Source organism: Camelus bactrianus, chromosome 1 (assembly GCF_048773025.1).
Source record: "Camelus bactrianus isolate YW-2024 breed Bactrian camel chromosome 1, ASM4877302v1, whole genome shotgun sequence".
NCBI lineage: Eukaryota > Metazoa > Chordata > Mammalia > Artiodactyla > Camelidae > Camelus > Camelus bactrianus.
Window position 1 is genome coordinate 126,125,822 of NC_133539.1, and position 19,815 is coordinate 126,145,636.

At 41.4% G+C, this 19,815-nt stretch overlaps 1 long non-coding RNA gene across 1 annotated transcript in view; it reads left to right on the forward strand.

Annotated features, from left to right (window-relative positions):
• LOC141578379 (uncharacterized) overlaps positions 1–18,822 on the forward strand; it is a 31,667-nt gene extending 12,845 nt beyond the window's left edge. The window contains exons 2-3 of the long non-coding RNA XR_012508753.1: positions 14,880–14,977; positions 18,718–18,822. This is a non-coding gene — a long non-coding RNA (uncharacterized LOC141578379). The remainder of the gene's footprint in view (positions 1–14,879; positions 14,978–18,717) is intronic.
• Positions 18,823–19,815: the final 993 nt, after the last annotated feature.

Here is a 19,815-nt window from a genome sequence, read left to right on the forward strand (position 1 = left end):
CTGTCTAAGTCATTGTCTTCATCTGGTGCACACTTTCTTTAGATGTCGAATATCCTGATTAAGAGGACAAGCTGGTTTGGATTCCCAAGGTCACAGGCAGCCTTCTGCCTGACTTTGGTGTATATATGTTCATTGAAGAGTCCTCTCTCAGATCAGCTAGAGCTGCCTGGTGTGTGGTTTGCCAGAGAATGTGGGTATATTGCTCCCCACCAGAGTCCTACCAGTTGTTTTATTGCAGGAAGAGAGAGAGCAAAAGAGACAGAACAGAAATTTCTTGTCCAGCCTCAAGCACAGTCACCCCTGCCCAGGGCTCTTGCTCTGGGACACAAAGAAGTACAGGTCAGCAGCGACGTGGCCCTGGTGTACTCCAAAACATGGTGTGGTTTTACTGGGCTATCTGTGTCTTTCATGGACCCTGCAAAGTTCTCCCCATTTGTGAAATGGGGAACAAAGGAACTCTCACAAATGCCTGTAGCTCCCAGGGTTTGCACCCTTATGGGTTTTGAGTATTTGCTGGCAACTCATTCTTTTTCACCAGGTCATTTCTCTGTTACACAGCAGTCCTGTGACTTCCTCATCAGAACTACTCCTTAAGTTCGGGATTCAGTGAAAGATGCCATTCATGTTCAGGGAGGAGGAGGAAGACAGCACAGATCAGAATTGCTGTTTTGCTTTTTTTGTTGTTGTTGTTTTCATAAGCCGTCTCCAGTTGTCGAATAGACCCTGAGCAAATGAATGACTGTTACACTCCCATTTGAAGGATGAGGAAAATGACAATCAGGGAGAGGGGGCAAGTATCCTGAGGTTCCAAAGACAAAAAGGGATGAGCACAGAATAAGATCCCTGCAAATTTCTTGGCTGTCATCAGCCTTTAGGTCAGTGACAGAGTGCCGTGTGTAGTAGTAAAGTTGTAGCGTGCATTTAGAAGGGTGCAGATGTTCTTGTTTTAGTTGATACAATCACACTGTTTTGTCTGGGACTCTGAAAAAGAGAAATGGGTTAGAAAATGTTGGTTTCTCATCCTTGGTCCTTCCACACCCTCACAGATACGGACACTTCCATCTGTAGCTGGAATAATACAGACCCAGCCTTCCCATCTCATGAGATCAGTACTCATTCATTTCATCCCTGCCCACCTGTAGGTGATAAAGCATAGCATGATTTTCATGTCCTGCTTCACTGATTCTTGTGAAATTAGGTGTTTGAAGATAGGAAGTCATGAAAGAAGCTGCTTTTTTTAAATAAAGTGCAGTAATTTTCTTAGCAGTGTAGGAAATTGAGGATTTTCTTCATTGAAAATCAAAAGAGATTTCAAGAATATCTGTATTTCTGATGTGTAGATTAAAATGACAAAATCTAGAGGGATTACAGAAACACAAGGAAGATACAAAAAGTATCTTTAAAGAGCTTTCCTAAGACTGGGCTTGTAAAGAGACTGTTAGTTGACGGAGACCCTCTTCTCACTCATAGTCCCTCTCCTTAGGTTGCAAAGGGCCAGCGTTTCCCCTGTGTGCAGTCCTGGTGCTTCAAGTGAGTTGTGGGGTAGGGCGGTGCACATGGTGCTGCCTTCAGTTTGTCCACCCTAAGTAACCTCTAACAGTCAAGGGGCGAGTGTGTTGTAACGGCATGAACCATGCGCCATGCTCTCCGGGGTGTGTGCCCATCTCAGCTCATCCCAGCTCAGGTGATGGCAGAGCAGAGAGTGGTGGCAAGAGGTCAGCCATGAGTAGCAGGAAGCACCTGTAGTCAGCTGGGACCCAAGAGGCTAGGAGTTCCAGGTGGAAATCCCAGGAATTCCCACAGCTCATTCATTCAGCTAATACTTCTCCAGCACCTGTGATGTGCTGGTGCTTCCTTTGTGAACAGAACCAAATCCTTGTCCTCCTGAATTTGATGTTCTAGTGGAAATAAGAAATGATACACACAGGAGCAGATCCTGGTCAGGACACATGAGTGCTGTCTATTTTGGAGTGCACAAGGTGAGATCCTTTGGGAAGGAATGTATGATACAGGAAAATGTGGGGGAGAGGATGGCCATATCCCAGGTCATATTTGGGTCCCTGGGATTCACCTCACCAAGTGTGGGTCCTTGGTTTGCCCAGCAACGAATTCGAGAGCCACAGTTCAGGAAAAGTAGATTTATTCAGAGAGATATATACACCATAGACAGAGTGGGCTGTTTCAGAAGGCAACAGAAAGTCCATGAGGCATGGGGGTTGGGTGCTCCAGTTTAAAGTAAAAGTAGATACACACTCCACAGACAGAGTGTGGGCTGTCTATCTCAGCAGAGAGAGCAACCATGAGGTGTGGGATTGTTAGATTTTATGCACTCAGTATCTTCATATGCTAATAAGTGGGAGGAATATTCCAACTACTTTGGGAAAGGTGTTGGGATTCCCAGAAATTGGGCCACCACTCACCCTTTGACATTTTATGGTCAGCCTTGAACCTGTCCTGGGACCTGTGGGAGTGCCATTTAACATCCTGCTGTATTTCGGTGAGTGTGTATTGAAGCTCAAGATCTACTGGGAGTTGACTTTTCCACCATCTTGGTGCTAAAGGCTGTGCCATTCCTTTATTGGATTTGCCCGGCCCCTTCCTTCCTTTCTCATGAGGGAGCTCTGGACTGATTGCACAATTGCAGAGCAGGGGACACAGTGGAAAGAACTTCATAAGTGGAAGGTGGAAGGCAGTGTTTTCAGTAGAATTCTCAAGTCAATTACAAAGTAACGGTCTTCTTTTTGCTGGGGGTACATGGTGTCACATGAGGGAACTGTGAGCCTTGGATACTGTAGTGAGTGGGTGGCTCACTGTGTATACTGTGTTGCTTCTTAGGTGGCCTGAGGACAGTTGGCTTATAGGTGACCCATTCCCTCAAGCAGGGGTCTCTTTGGGGATTTTCTGCATGTGAGGGTAACATGGGTCACTTGGGGGGCAGGACCAGCCAGTCACAGCTTGGTCCACAGTCACCTAGTGCCCTAAAGGCTTTCACCCCATGGATGCGTCACCTCCCCCTGGATGGGGACAAGGGCACAAGTGGTGGGGCAGCTTCTCAGTGGTGGAGGCATTGCTCTCCAGACCCAACACTCAACAGCGTGGACCCCTGGTGTTGGCCACAGTCTTGGCTAGATGAGGCTGTTCGGTAGCTGAGCTCATGAGACGTGGGTGCCATGCTTCCATTCTCACCAAGAGCTCTAGTTTTGAAGGTTCTCGTCAGACAGCCACAAATACTCCATAGCCCATAAACAAAGAACAGTCTCCTTCAATCGGGGAAGGGCACACAGAAGGAGAACGGATGATCCCGAGAGCAGGAGAGGACAAATCCGTCCTGCCATCAGGGATCTGACAGACGAGAAAGCTCAGTTCCTCTTACTAGTTGTTTACTTGGAGGATCTGGGGTATTTGGGTGACCTGCAAGTGTCAGGAAATAGTACACGAGGGCTTTGTAGATTTTCTGGTCTGGTGTTTACTCACCCCATTGTAGCTGTCGTGTAAGGAAACAAAACTTGTTGGACAACAGGCCATGGCCTCTGCTCCCTGGTGGAGCCAGGAGATTACAATATTAAGTACGACTGCGGGGGCATCATTTCTATGTTGAGAGGCCAGATGGCCTTACATAACTCTCATGATGGATGTCTAAGTTGCAGAGGGAAACTGGATTCCATCCAGCTCTCCAGCCAAGGAGGATACCAGAAGTGGCCTCCGCCACCAACTGTGAGCTCTTTGCCTCCACTGACAGCAGCATCTATAGCAAAAAGCTGGGCTGCCACCTGCGTTTCCGTGTAAACATCCGAGTACCCACAGCAATGGCCTCGTGAGGGTTGGTGTGCCCAAGGAAGCGGTGTGTGAGATGGAGGGAGCAGTGCCGGGGTCAGACACCGGGCGGGCAGGCAGGCAGTGACGACATCTGTGCAGCGCAGGGCCCATGGAACTGAGCCAAAGGGAGGCGGGTTTTGGAGCAGGGAACCTGGGCAGTGCCGTGTTATTCGTAAGAAGATCCTGGGCTCTGGATCCACGAAGTCATTGGCTTGATTCCAGACACTAACCTTCATCTTGGGCAAATGTTTGAAGCTTTCTGTGACTCTGTTTCTTGGTGTCCCAAATGGGGACAATAGTAGCAATTACCTCTGAGAGTCAGGAGTGCCTTTATAGTTGTCATTTCATTACGCTCACAGCAGCCCACGAGCACGGTTCTAGGTCCCCCAGTTTACACGTGGCAGACCGGTAACCTTTTAATCAGTAATCACGCAGCTAAGAATGGTCAGAACGAGCATTTGAATTTGATCCCTTTGTCCAGATTATTTCTATTCTCACCCAGTATTACTGGAAAAGTAGTAAACTCAGAAGAAACACTGCTGGGAAGTGGGTGCTTGAAACATGTTTGTCATTGGGGAGTGTTGAGTTCACGTTCCTCACAGCCCATCCGAGCCTCCCTGCATCTCCGGCTGCCCTTGCTGGGGTCTGCAGGGCTCTGGGAAGCTTCTCCTTGATCTCTACCCCAAGGCTCTCTGCTCTCTACAGGTTGATTCTCAACCCTGACTGCTCAGTAGAGCTAATGTCTAAAAACAAAAAAATGGTGGGGAGGGTATGGCTCAGTGGCTGAGCACTTGCTTAGCATGCAAGAGGTCCTGGGTTCAATTCCAAGTACCTCCATTAAAATAAATAAATCTAACTACCTCCCCAAAAAAGGAAAGTATTTAAAAATCAATAAACAGTACAAAGGCCCCACACCAGGCTGGGGCGCACTATGTTTTAAAGGCTCCCAGATGCTTCCCATGTGCAGGACTGTGAGAGCTACCCCTCTACATCTCTTCTCGTGAGCTTGTCCACTCACAACCATTAGCCTCTTGAAGCAGGAAAACTACTTGGCTCAGCCTAGAACTTTCTCCCGACTTCTAGACATTTATTTGCCTATTGGACATCTCTCCTGGAGCCCACAGGCACCCAGCCAGAACTGAATCAGTTGTCTCCTCTCACGACTTGCTCCTCTTCCTGCCCTTCTTGTTTTAGGAAATGGCACTATAATTTAGGACACTGCCAAAGCCAGAAAGCTGGCCGGCATCTTTGACCTCTTCCTGCCCTTCCATCACATCTGTGGCCAATCCGTCCACCTGCTGAAATGATTTCTTCTCTCTCCTCCTAGCGGGGCCTCAGCAGGCCTTCACAAGAACCTGCCAATAGGTCTCCCTGCCTCTATCTTTTTTCTTTCTAGATCACTTTGCATGTCTCCTTTACCTTGGAGGCACACAGAGACCTGTGTAATGTGCACCTGTGATCTCTCCACCTGGTTGCCTCACCTGCCTCCCACACCCTGTTCTCACTTCTAGACTATTTGCAGTTCCTGGAAGTGACCTGGCTCTTTGGCCTCCCTCCTTTGCATGTGCAGCTCCCCAGGGAGAAATGGCCTTAACATTATAACTTCACCTGATCACTTCTAGGGCATCTCAGAACTCACCACAGTGGTTCCCTCCTCTGGGAGAGCGTTGGCTACAGTTCCGGCTCTCTGCCCCGAGCACCCACTGCTGACTGTTATCCAAGCCGTCTTAACACGCCTCCTCAGCCATCATTTCATGATGAGTCCTGTGCACCTAGGAGCTCCCGGAAGCAGGGACTGTGTCTTTTTTCTCTTTATTCTCAGAGCATGGTAGAGACTCAGGTATAATGGTGGAGGGAACAGTGGTTATTCTGGAATTTCTCTAGAGTTATGGCCTAGGAGTAACAGTCTGGTTGGAAGAAGGGCTTAGGGGATTTACCCTGAAGCCACATTTTTCAATAAACATTTCATGCTGTTTTTGTCTATTTGAATTGACGAGTCTTAAAACAGAATGACGATTTCTAAAAATTACTTTACCGAAGATTGAGGAAAATGGCAGTTTTCCATATTTAAGAATATTATTTTAATTTTGTGTGACTGGGGTGGTGGAAAATAGAAATGGAGGGGTTACTAAAGCATTCTAATCCCCTTCCCCACCCTCAGGTCCATTGGACCGAAGAGACAGAGGTATGTGAGGAAAAGGACCTCCTCTTTGGCGGGTGGACCGTTCACTGCTTTTAAATTGTGACAGTTACTTTTACTTTTTTTAATTTTCTTTTTTAATGGAGGTACTGGGGCTTGAACCCAGGAACTTGTACATGCTTAGCACGTGCTCTACCACTGAGCTATACCCATCCCCCCGATATTTGTGTTTTTAGCGGGCATAATGTGCTGGTAGCAGATACTTTAGCATCAGACACAGTCACCTGTGTCTGACCATCACGTTAATACCTTTCCCATGAGCTAGAGAGCTAGTCTGTTTCCAAAAGTTCAATAAATAATCTACATTTTCTTTTTTCTTAAAAAAAGGCATTAACTCATGTTTCTCTTTAGTATCGCCTATAAATAAAATGTGATTTTATTAACCGTTTACGAAAGTGTTAAGGGTAATAAATATTAAGTACAGATTTCTGAAGCATCAGTCATCACTGAAGATCCACATTCTGCTGTACTCTCTCTCTGTTAGTCACCTTACTTCTGGAGCTCTGGAAGCGGCACCAGGCATAACTTGAGTACAAATGGGACACGGTTGAGCAGGAAGAACAAGTCCGGTCAGAATAGGAGGAGCGGTGTCCCCACGTGGAGACAGATGAGATTACCCAGGAAAAGCGGGCGCTGTTTAGATTCACTTTAGTCTGTTTACTTCTGGGCTTGTCAGCCTTGGCTGCATGTTGGAATCACCAGGGTATCTTAAAAAATGTTGGTGCCTGGATTCCATCACTGCTAACTCTGATGGTACTTAGTGGCCTGGGGTACATTCTGGCATAGGGAAGTTTTTAAAGTTCCTCTTGTTATTATAATGTGCAGTCAAGGTGAAGGAGCACTCCCTGGAATGGTGGACACAGAAGAGAACTGAGGTCCTTCATTCATATTAACAGTAAAAATGGGGAAAAGAAAAGGTCTGGTATAAGTGTATGAGAAAAGAGGCATTGACTTGTATCCTTTCATAACACCAATAAATAAATGCAAAATATAAATTAGCTGCTATGACATAGATGTAGGAGGAAAGACACATTGGTTTTTATAGTTGACTCCCATTTTTTCACATGTGCCTTCATTATTGCCGCCTCCTTTTCATCGTAGACTAGGTGCCCATTTGTCTTTAACTAAGTCGCGGTCACTGCTCCCCCTTCCGTTTGGGATGTGCACAAAGCAGCATGGCTCTCATCCTAAAGTCAGAGAAAGGGTAGAACAAGCAGGGAAACATTTGTTGAGGTGCCATCAGTGTTTGAGCAGTGTTTCAGCTAGGCATGTTACATAAATTAAAATGTAAATTTATTGCGGCCTCTCCTGCTGCAAAATTAAAAAAATAAAACTATATATCTTTGTATCAACATTCCAGAGCTATGAAAAGATGATTTTTTGAGTCATCTGTATTATTGCTTCTTTCCATCAGCTGAGATAATTTAGAGCTAATGGTACTTGCAGTCAGCAGCAGCAGCAGGACAGTAGGTTGTGAGCATGAATAACACTTGGAAAGAAAATGCTTTTACTAGGAGCATCTGAAAATGTCTCCAACTATAGATTTAATAAATTGAATCACAGATCTACAGAATGTTGGCACTGAAAAGTTCTGGAGGGAGCAGGTCAAACTCTTCTTTTTATAAATGGAAAGAAATGAGGTTCAGCTACAAATAGAAAGTGACATTTGTCTTTTACAATGTAATAAGCTTCTAATAATCCCCATTATGAATATTTCCCATTGTTTACAACTGAAGATGTGAGTCAAAGCATATGTTGGTAAAAGACTGTACATTCAGAGTTGAAAGCTGAAACTTAGACAAAATTAGATGTTCATAATGCTTTTGAGTCCTGAAAAACAAAAACGTATCATATTGGCAGTATACAAAAAAATACTGAATAAAAGTTTTTTGGTCATTTAAACTGCCAATTTTAAATTTAAAATTGCCAGCTAATAAGTTTAAATTTTCATTATAACATGCTTGTTGAAAAATTGAAGATGAAAACTCATTTCACTTTATTGTTCTTCCTTATTTAAAAAATTGCCTAATATTTTGTTTAGTTTTTTAATTGAAGCATTTTACTTTACTTGCGAAAGTATGCTCCATTGTTTAGAGAGGCCAGCGTTGTGGTAGTGAGAGCTTGGAAATGAAGTTGCCTAAATTCATATTTGAACACAGCAGCTTGCTTCCTGAGTGATCTTGGACAACTTAACTTCTCTGTACCATAGTTTCCTATAAAATCAGAATAAGAGAGTTGCTTCCTCATGACTATGGTAAGGACGGGTTGAATTTATGTGCAGAATCTACTTGGAAGAATTCCTGGCACAGAGGAAAGGCCATGTACTTAGTGACAGCTATTATTATACTTTATCTGCTTTCATTATCCAGGTAAAACTTGAGTCTTACTGATTTCATCTCTAAAAATGAAATATAAACTCTAAAATGGAAACTCTAAAACTTCATAGTTGTTGCTAATAAACACATAAAGCTCAACAAAGGAACACACAGTGGAGACCAGTTAGCTGCCGACACCTGTGAAACATTCTGTCCTGCACGGACTCTATGCTGTCACTAGCGTCACTTCTGAAACCTAAGGCCAGCTCAGGAGTAGAGCTTTACAGCTTGGCCTCGTCAGGTACCCAGATCCCCAAGCTCAGACAATGGCAGGGAAACAGTTTACTGTTCACATATGCATTTTCAAAAAATACTATTAAAATGAACACTGTACGTATTTTGTTGTTTGTTTGAAATCGTTAACAGAAAAGAAAAGAAAAAAAAAAAAACAGGAAAAAAACCCATGCAATTACAAATAATGAGGCTATGTCTGAAAATTATTTTTTTTTAAATTATGTTTAGGATTTATTGACCAGTTAGAAAAGTCATTTCATAGGTGTAATCCCTTGATTGACTTAACTTGTTTTTTTAATTAGGAAGAAGAGCGAGTTCCATTTACCACCTGGGGAAAGTGTATACATATAAACCTTTGTGCAAGTGCTCTTTTTCTGGGTAAGAACCTGCCACAGACTTTTTAAAATCTAATGTGAAATCCTGAGAAAACTGAAAATCAAGCTGGGAACTATGAAGTCTCATAGAGAAAAGTTTTTCCAGAGAACATCTGAGCCAATGCAGGGCGCCACTCTTGAGGTTCCACAGTCTCTTCTGCTCACAGTGCTTCCCCCAATTCTTTTCACCTCATTTGTTCAAATCAGATCAGTTGTTTAGGATTCTCCAGGGTTTGATTAAGAGACCAGATGGAGGCATTAAGATTTCTAAAATTTTCCAAGAGTAACAACCAAGGTAAAATATCTAAGAATAACCTAAGAAAAGGATAGTAGGAACTATCATAAAATAAAAGTAAAAACTACTGAAAGATATAAAAGAAGCTTTAATCACATGATTCTAGATTAAAAGATCATATCTCCAAAATATCAGAAGTTATAAAATTGATTTGGGGTTTATTGTGAATAAAATCATATTAGTAATATAATAATTAATAAGATAATGAGACTTTTAGTAGTTCAAGAATAGCCAGATTAGAAAATAGGACAGGAAGTCCAGATATGGGCTCTGATATCAATAATAATTTAATATAAGTGATGGAAGGCATTACAAATCAGGGAGATAAATAAAGGTTATTCAGTGAATGGAACACTCGTTAGCTACTTGGGGGGAAAAGAAAAGATTGAAATCATACAGTGAACCATATATTGTGATAAATTCCAGAAACATTTAAAAAGTAACACAATTAGAAAAAAACTAGAAATAAATATGGATGTTTACACAAACTCTAGATGAGCAGTAAGTTTCTGAGGAAAGTATACAAAGATTTCCATGCATCAGAAGCATCCTAATTTTAAACAAAACACCAGAGGATGTTATTTGTTTACAAATCCAACAAGGGGCTAATTCCTTCAATACATAGAGAGTTCAGATCACTTCAAAGGTAACATCAAAAAATCTCAGGAGCATAGAAGGCAGAGAAAAGGAACACACATTCACAAAGAAAAAATAGATGTCACACTCCAATGGTAATTCAGTGCACATCAAAATGAAGTAGTTTTCCACCTCTCAAGTGACACAGCTCTGTTTATGAGGATGAAATGCCAGTGATCACCAATCCCATGCCTAGGTTACTGGATATTTTTTGTGAAGTATGGTTGATTTACAATGCTGTGTTAATTTCTAGTGTACTCCTCAAGCCTTCTTAGAAAGCAGTCTGGCAGTTGATATCAAGAGTCAAAAATATTCCTATGCTTTAATCCACTAATTCAGCTTTGAAAAACTTTTAATCAGGAAGTATTTCAAAATGGCAGGGAAAAGTCAGTATGGATGCAAGTCACAGACATACTTTTATATGTATATATATATATATATATATATATAAAATCTCAGCCAAAATATTCTTCCAACCCTTCACAAAGTAGAACAATACCCAGCCATGAAAAAGTGTGTCCATGAAAATTTTTTATGACATGTCAAAATGTTATGCTTACGATAGGCTTGAGAATAAAATTAATATATAAAATGATTTGTAATATACAAACAATGAACCCTTCTGAAGGAATTATGTCTATAGGTAGAAGCATTTTTCTTAATTTATTTTTTATTCATTTTCAGAGTTGGAGTCTTTTCATTGTAGGTGACAAAACCAATTTCCAGTGTGTTTAAACAACACCCAAAAAATGGGGATGCATGGGATTTATTGGTTCCTGTAAATGAAAACCTCAGATCTGAGGTCTGGCTTCAGTCAAGGAGAGATACTGTAGCCCAGATGATGTCAAGGGCTGGTCTTGTCCTGTCTTCATTCGGTGTCCAATGATGTCTCAGCATGCTGCTTCTAGGCACTCAGCATCCCAGATCATCCATCCAAACCAAGAGAGGTCTCTTTTGGCAGCTTCCTCTCTTGATAGAGGAAGCTTATCATTCACATGGGCACAAGCACGTATCTCCTCACATAATAGTGGCTCTTACTGGGTTATTTGTCAATTCTCCAATCATGTGCGAGGCCAATACAATGACGGGTATTATTTGTCTTAAACCAACTGAGATCTACCTCTGGTGCTTCAGAAAGAGTGGGTTAATCGAGCTTAAATCACAGGACAAAAAACAAAAGGGAGGTTATTTATCCTAAAGCAAAATCTGGGTCCACTTCTAAGACTGGGGACAGATCCAGGACAACAGTTCTGTCCACTACTGAGTACTTTCAAATTTTCTTTAATGAGCAAATGTTAAAGTTATGATCAGAAAATATGATAAATACGAAGAAACTTGAGGAAGGAGAATGGAAAGCTTTCCTGTTTCATAAGAAATATTGAACCCATTAAGTGCTTGGAAGAAAAATGGAAATGTGTCAAGTTTGTAAAAGTTCTGAAATGAATTACAATTAATTTCACAGACCATGTTGGAGACAGTGCTATACAGTTAGTGTGTCTTTGGGCTCTTTGAGTATTTCAATTCTTTCACTTAATAGTTGCTTCATTTGGGGAAATTGCATCATTTCCACGTGGCTCTATTTCCTCATCTGTAAAAGAGATATAATATTACCTTCCCAACAGGGTGATTGTGAGGATTTAGAAAAACAGACGTGTGCTGAAGCAATAGTAAGCATTTAAAGAGTCTTAACTATTAAGATTACTTAATAAATAATTAAAAAATTATTATGCAGACTTTTTAAAAATGCATAGCATTTAAATGGCCTATATGTGCTGTACAAGTGGGAAAGGCTTTATATACCTTCTATAATACATTTTTCTCAGCCTTAACTAATTTTCACATTTAATCACACACACACCAAAAAGTTATTCCTTTCACAATCATGAAGACTTTCTGTGAAGAAAAGGATGATGAAAGAGAGTAGAGGAGTAAATAAAATGCTTTCTCTACAAACTAATGGCTTAAAAACTAAGAAAAACACCTTTTTAAGACTTTGGTCACCATATTCAGAGCTAATACTTAGGTAGAGTTTTCACATGCCTGTGGTTAATGTTCTAATTGTTTTCACAGTTAGTAAATCATTGACTCATCACAATAGTCCTATAAATTGCTATTATTATCCCCCCATTATATGGGTGAGGAGATTGAAGCCCCTAGAAGATAAGAAATTTGCACAAGGCCCCACAGCTAGCATCGGAGCTGGGATCTAGATGCAGGAGTGTGGCTCCAGGAGGGGCTTGTAAACACTCCATCTGCTCTCCCTTGCAGGTGCAAGCCAGCCTCCCGCTGTTACTGTAAATAACATGATGTGGTTCACTTAGTCTTGAAATTCACATTCTTTGTAGCTTTCTCTCTGGGGCAGCCATCAGGAGCAGCCAGGGACCCTGAGTACATGCTTCTGGACTATGACCAAGAAGGTAGATGGAAGGAAAACAGTTTAAAAATGGGACCTTTAATGTGCATTCTTCAGTGGGTAGAAAAATACCTGCCTAGTGAGGAACTGAAGCCCTACCAGCCACGTGCAAATTATGCTTCAGACACTCCCGTTGTCCTTGGGTCCACACAGTCAGAACTACAATGGATCAGGGACATGAATCTTGTGCAAATGCAGGGAGTAGGAATACCTGCCATTTTAAGATCTCAAGGAGTATGAAAAGCATGTGAAGCTTTCATCAGCAGAGACCTGCTGTCACTTCCACTATTTCCCTCAGGGCATGTCCACAGCTTCACTTGTCCTATTAAGAATAAAGATGACAGCTAGCAACTGCTGACCCCTGAATCAGTGATAGGTTCTCCCTTGAAAGGAAGCATATCCCCTTCATGGGTTACAACTAGTTCATAACCTAAGTAATTCTATAGATGTAGAAGGGATACTTTCATTGGTTCTGCTATCACAGAATTGTCTCCAAAAGAACATGCCACCAGTTACTCCATTTACAGCCATTTAATGATATACTTAACAGGCTTCCTTCTTTAGTGCAGTTTTAGGTTTACAGAAAAATTCACAGAAAGTGGAGTTCCCATATATTCCCTATGCCCTGCACACAGCTGCTCCTGCTGTCAGCATGTTACATTAGTGGATGCACTCATTCTTTTTGACATCCTTCATTCCTCCTCCCCTAAAATTTAACATGCCTGATATTCACGTCTCTTGTGGCATTTACATGCGATTTACATCACTTTTCACGTTTATGTGAGGTTTACAGCACGTGCATGTTTTCTGTTTAAGCGTGGATTGGGGGCAAGTTTTCTGTGTAAAAATACGATCATTAGTGAGCCTTATGCTGCTAGGTTTTTGGGTTGTCAGGTCTTGTTGAACATTGCTTCAGTTATTGGGATCATTGTCTACGGACTTTCAGTGTTCATTGTATTTTCAGCAGAACTTCCCTAGAACCTGAATGGAAGAGACCCAATCCAGAAGTACCTGACTGTGCAGGTGGGCCACGCCCATCACTGCTTCCCTCATCAGTTTTATCATCATCGTGACCCTGAACGCCATATATGAGAAAGTGGCAATCAAGATGACTGAGTCTGTTAAGCTCCTTCTGCAGCTGAGGTCATTTCTACACCAGTTTTAGAACCAGGTCAAAACAGACTTTATCTTTTAGGCACTTCAATTCCAGTACATTACAGTCTTTAGAAAACTTCAAGTGTAAACGTATTTTCTCTAGCCTATATGAGAAGTGAATTAGCTGCAGCTTTGCATTAGTAAAAGGGATAAAGAAAGCTTTAGAATGTCCAAGCTCTGTTTAAATATGTCAGTGCTTAATAATAATTTCAATTACATTAGATCATGTACCCTATTGTTGAAAGTAAATAGTCTCTCTATTGCAAATAAGTGGAAGAGGTTCGTGGTTCCAGTGGCAAATTTGCTTGTGCGTTACGGAGAGGAAAAGTAATCACACTGTTTTGTGTCCTCCCCCCATGCTGTTCCTGTTAGTGTAGCTCCATTCTCATCAGCTGTGGCTTCTATAACAAATGTTTCTTCTCTCTGGCTTGTATCCCAGCCAGCAGCTTAGCGGCCCAAGTTAACTGCTTCCCACACACTGCATGTGGCTGGGTCATTCTCCCAGTTGTCTGCTCAGTGGTCATCTTCTGAAAACACTAAGACCAATTCAAATTTTGAACTAGGAGGATGTTTTATGTTCCCCAAATGCTTCTAGCAAGTTGCCCCGTGTTTTGTTTGTTTTCTTCAATAGTCCTACCTTCCTGCTGTTCAGGGAGACAAGAGAATTTCATTTAGCAGCATGTTTAGAAGTAGCTTTCTTTCAACTTACACCTGACAGAAGACAGTTCTTGCCCATTGGATACTGTTGTGCTTATAAATTTTAAGGAACGGGTGACTTTTTTTTTTTTTTGCCTTGTGTGATATTGCATTCATAGTGGGAGAAACTCTTACAACAGTGTGTACAGTTGGAATTAATATAGTAGCTATGTTAAGGAATTCAAAACACCTTATATGGAAAAAAGTGTGAATTGTGTATATATATATATATAAATATATATACATATTTAGCGTGTTAACTCATGTGTCCGTGGCTTTGATTAGGGTCTCAAGGCTGTTCACAGTTTTACAGACTTAACTTTCTTTATTCTAGCTGCAGAGATCCCAAGGACCAGACTGACTATGAGAACAACCTAGCCATGAAGGTGTTCTTCTTCCAGTTTGTCAACTACTACTCCTCGTGTTTCTACATCACATTCTTTAAGGGCAGATTTGTGACTTATCCTGGAGATCTGGAGTATTGGCTGTGAAAATACAGAAATGAAGACGTGTGAATACAGCTTTGTGTTCTGACAGTCTAACCTGTTTCATGTTTTCTCTTAGTTGCCCAATGAAGAGTGTCTTTACTCTCTGTTCCTTAGATTTTTTTAGGCATAAAATAATGACTTTATTTCATGTTAGAGCTATCTAAAATTTAAATGAGATTTTCTGTCTAATATTCCAGTGTGACCCAGGTGGCTGTCTCCTTGAACTGATGATGCAGCTGACAATAATCATGGGAGGACAGTCCATCTGGAATAACATACAAGAGGTGTTACTTCCGTGAGTAATAAGTCATGTGATCTTGGGGTGAGAACGGCCCACCCATCCAAGTAATTTTCCTGCATGCCCATCTCTAAAACAGGGGAGACTCTCTGCTTATTAAAGCTCTCCAGATAAGATGATCCAGCCAACAGTGTAAACATACCTCCTGTTTAATAATTATGTTTAAATTCCTCCCTTTTTATGTTTAAATTAAATCCTCAAGTGCTATAGTTTCTGCTTATTAGCCCATCACTGGGGACTGACTGATCAGAGCCCGTTGAGAGATGGCCCTTTTTGGGGCCGTGAACTAATTTTCCCACAACTTCCCGCAACTTTCTCCTCCTTTTATACATGCATTTAAAAATCCATAACAGGAATTTGTTGAGTGCCTAGTATGTGTTAGTCACTGTATTAAATGTTGTACATATATGTGTGTGTGCATGTGTTTGTGAGTAGAATTTAATCACCCAAACAATCCTTATTCTTATCTTCCTTTTCAAATGAAGATCCTGTGGCTTAAAGAAGGTAAATGATTTGCCCAAGTTCTCATTGCCAATAAGAGACCACTGTGGGACTCAGATGTAAGACCCTATCTCATGGAATCCATGTTCTTCTAAGAACAGAGACTCTCTTGGGGTCCTAAGGCAAAGGGTTACATAATGTTTTAAGAGACACTTGTCTAAAATAATAACTACAGAGGTTTTGACTTACTGTTCTCTTCCTAAAAATGAGAAAAGCAGATGTTAGCAAAGGTCACACTGTCCTTTGGATTTTCACATAAGCCCAATCCCATATCAAAGTGGACAGTCCAGTGCTATTTGCAATTTCTGAACATTTCAAGGAGCTTAGTGTATTCGCTTTCTGTTGTAACAAGTATCCCCAAATGACATGGTAGTAGGAAGAAAAAAGAAATAGTCTCCACTAAACAACACAAATTTAACCTTGTAGTGTTCTTGAACGCAGGAGCCTGCTGAAGTCAAAATATTGGCACGGCTGTTTCTGAAGGCCTCAGGGGAAACTGTATCTTTGACTTTTCTGGCTTCCATAGGCCACCTACGTCTCTTGGCCTGTGACCTCTTTTCCTTCTCTCAAGGTCAGCATGGTTGTGTGCCTCTGACTCTGATCCTGTGGTCAAATCTCCTCTCCTCTCTCCCCTCTTCTGTCTCCCTCTTCCTCATTTAACTACCCTGGTGATTACAATGGGCCCACCTCTATAATCCAGCTCATCTCTCTTAGAGTAGGCTGGTTAGCAACGTTAACCACAACTGCAACCATAGGCACCCTTTGCCAGGGAATATTACCTCTTCCTATGTTCTGGGGATAAGGACATAGACATATTGGGGGGGGACTTTTTCTGCCCACCACACTAAGCTTTTTAAGATAATTTCTGGCTTTGAGTTTCTGTCCTCATGAAACTGTTGATCTCTCTTCAGTCTTGCCTTCCACAAAAGCATTCTGCTCCTGGCCAACCGAACTGCATTGCTCACCCCTCTCTGTGGTGTCCCCCAAAACCAATTACACAAGCAGATCTTACTGTTGTTTGGAGCATGGAGGAGAAACTCAAACAACTTGAATTTTGAAATAAAATCCTCCATCATTTTACAATCTTCCATGTCACTATAAAAAAATTATTTTTTAACTTCATTTTTTAATTTTTAAACTATTTTAAACTTTGTAACTTTTTTAAACTTTACTTTTTTTCTTACCATCCTTCATTGTAAGCTCTAGAAAACTGCTATTCTGCCCACCGCATCCAAGTTCCCTTTCACTGTTTCTCCTCCCTTCCCTAACTTTCCTTCACTCTCCCTTATTACCAATTTTCTGTCCATTCTCTTTATAGGGCAGTTAAATTATTTTTTCTTTCCTTCTTTCTGTTTTTGCAGAGTGAACACATTTGTGTGTCAGTGTGTCCTTCCACATTTCTTCACAAGGTCTTCATCTTTCAGCTTCTGGATGGATTACTGTGGTCTGTCTCTAAACAAAGGCATTTTCCTTGTCCCCCACCTCACCATGCCCCTCAAAAAAAAGATTCTGATCTTTGCTGTGAAATGAATCTTTTTTTTCCCTACTGTGCAGTAGACAACTCTTACCCTGAGCTCACAGTCAGATTTCTCCAGAGGAGTAAAAGTAGCTCATGTGCAAATAATACTACTTTTCTCTGTGAAAAGAAATAGATCAGATAGAGGAAATACTTAACACAGATTACTCAAAAGCATTTCCTGAAGGAAATAGGTTAATTATTTAACACTAAATTTTGTTGAATCTGGTTATCAGTGAGCTATTTTTACCAATCAAGAAGGATATATTACCTAAATTGGTACTGAGCAATTCATGTGAAATGAAACTTGCTCACATTAACTAGTTTAAAGTAAAGGATGCATTATAGTATCTGTGGTCTGTTTATACCTTCGCTTAAGTAAGCACATTGTTGTAGGTTCCAGTGAGCTGAACTTTGCCTACATGTATTTCTACTCTGGGCTAAAATATTTAGGGAAAATATTTTGAATTATGTTTCCCTTTTTTGAATATCAGAAATTCTGAATGGTAGCCAAGTTCGAGGGTGGCTTGTGTTTTCCTCACTGCCTCTTCTCTTTGTATAAGGTGCCAGTTTCCTTCTTAATTTTTCATATAAAATCCTAACATACTAAAGATCTATCAATTACTCTTGCTGCCCCAAAACTATACCCATCCTCAAAAATACATAGGAAGGGAAAAGAAAACTTATCAAAGTTAGTGACTATTTTCATGCTATTTAAATATGTCTAAAGGAACATAATGAAATGAATTTTACCATATCTCACCTGCCTCCACCCCCCAATCCCATGTGGGTTTGTTGAGTAGGATTCTGGGAGCAAATGAAGAAGGACAGTGATGCCGTGATCCAGGCTCTCTCTGGGGTCTCCCCAGCACTTGGATCGGCACTTGGTATAAAGTAGGTCTCAGTCCGAGCCAGCTGAGTGAGTGAGTGACTCACAGGCATCGAATGAGTAACATCAGTGAATTAACAGCATTCTTTGTAGGACTCAGAGAATAAGCTGAGTGCCCTATGGCCTTCCCAGCCTCACGTACTATTTTGATGTTGGGGTCATTTCTGGGAATGTTATTCTGTACTTGACAAAAGTCTAGTACAATTCCAGGGTTAAGTAACTTGCCCTAGGGAAATTTTATGATAAAATATTAAGAAAAATGGTTAAATGCCCAACATGACATAGCACTGTCCTTTGGTGTTTAGATAATGTATGGCTGTAATTTTCTTACTTTATATGCTTTCTACATTTTCCACCGTGTGTACGCACTACTATATAGTAAGAAAATGCAAATATTTAAAAGAGAAAATCTCTCTTCTCCAGATATGATTTGGTTAGAGGATGAGTCAGATAGATATATTAAGAGAATCTTAAATACATGTGTCCATAATTCACTCTTTAAATCCAGGAACAGGAAACTCAGGAATGAAATAGATTAAGAGAATCAAAGATACTTGTATTCAAGATTAGCAAGTAGGAGTGTCCTCAAAAGAAATGGTGATTATCTATAATTCAGGGATTAAATGTGATAATGAACGTACAAAGACAACATGAAGTAGAAAATGCCACGTGGGAAGCACTGAGTAAAGGGCAATTTACCATGATTATGCCAATATGTGTGGTCAATTCCCAAGCAAATTATTGTGTAACCCCTGCTAGAGGGAGAAAGCTTCCAGCCTTGGCTGGAGAGTGGGGAGGATCCAGTGTCTGTATTTTTTAAAATGTCTACAGGTGTTTCTCATGTGCAAATTGGTATCCCTGCATGAGAACCATAAACCAACAGAAAACCCAAAAGACCGAGGACAATGATGGGTTGCCGACAGCCCAAGCTTTTCTGCCACATAAGAGTGGTTCCAGTCAGGAAGACTGAGCAAGAGGCTCAGAGTCTTAGCTAAGGACAAGCAAGTCGGGACTTCTAATACGACCTAATGTCATCGACGGGGGAGGGCAGTTCAGCACAAGAAGGGAGCACCAGGTGAGTTAACATGGAAGTTACATCCTGGAACCAAACCGTGATGGATTTGGGTCCCGGAGGGTTAAAGCCCTGCTTCTGTTGGGCATGGACCGCATTCCACAAGAGGCTGAGACAGGAATTATGAGGCAGAGAAAAATTCCACCAGGGGACTCCCGAGTCTGGGTGCCTGGAAGGGTGATGGATGAGCGCGGTCCCAGCTCCACCCGCACCGCAGGGCTCCGAGTGGCTGTGGAGCTGTGCGCTCCCGGCCGGACCTCAGACCTGACTGCAGTGCTCCGGGCTGCGGCCTGGGGAGCGGCGTCAGGAGCATGCTGTCCCCGTCATTCTCGTAGGTGCTGCAGTGACCCCCACCCCGGTGGCCACGGAATTCCCAAGCCAAGGGTCTAAGTGACTTCAACCTTATTTACAGGTGACCACAGCTGGTTAGACTGTGCTGCTCAAAAAGAAGATCCCATATGGGGTTTTGATGTGTTAGGGGGTTTGCTAATACCTGGCCTGCTTTGAATCGTTTCATCTTGACAGCAGCCTGGGCAGTCGAAGTTTCACCTCCCAATTTTATTTAAACATTTTTTGTTGAAAGTATAGTTGGTGTACAATATTGTGTTAATTCTTGGTATACAGCATAGTGATTCACATATACATACATATATATATATATATATTCCTTGTCATATACTTTTCCACTATAGGCTATTAAAAGTTATTGAATGTAGTTCCCTGTGCTATACAGTAGGATCTTGTTGTTTGAAACAAAAATTACTAAACAAAGTAACAAAGGAAGCAGACTAAACCTAGCCATGTATACGGCACAGTTGAGTTTATCTCAGGATTTAAATGTGGTTTTGATTTCCAGG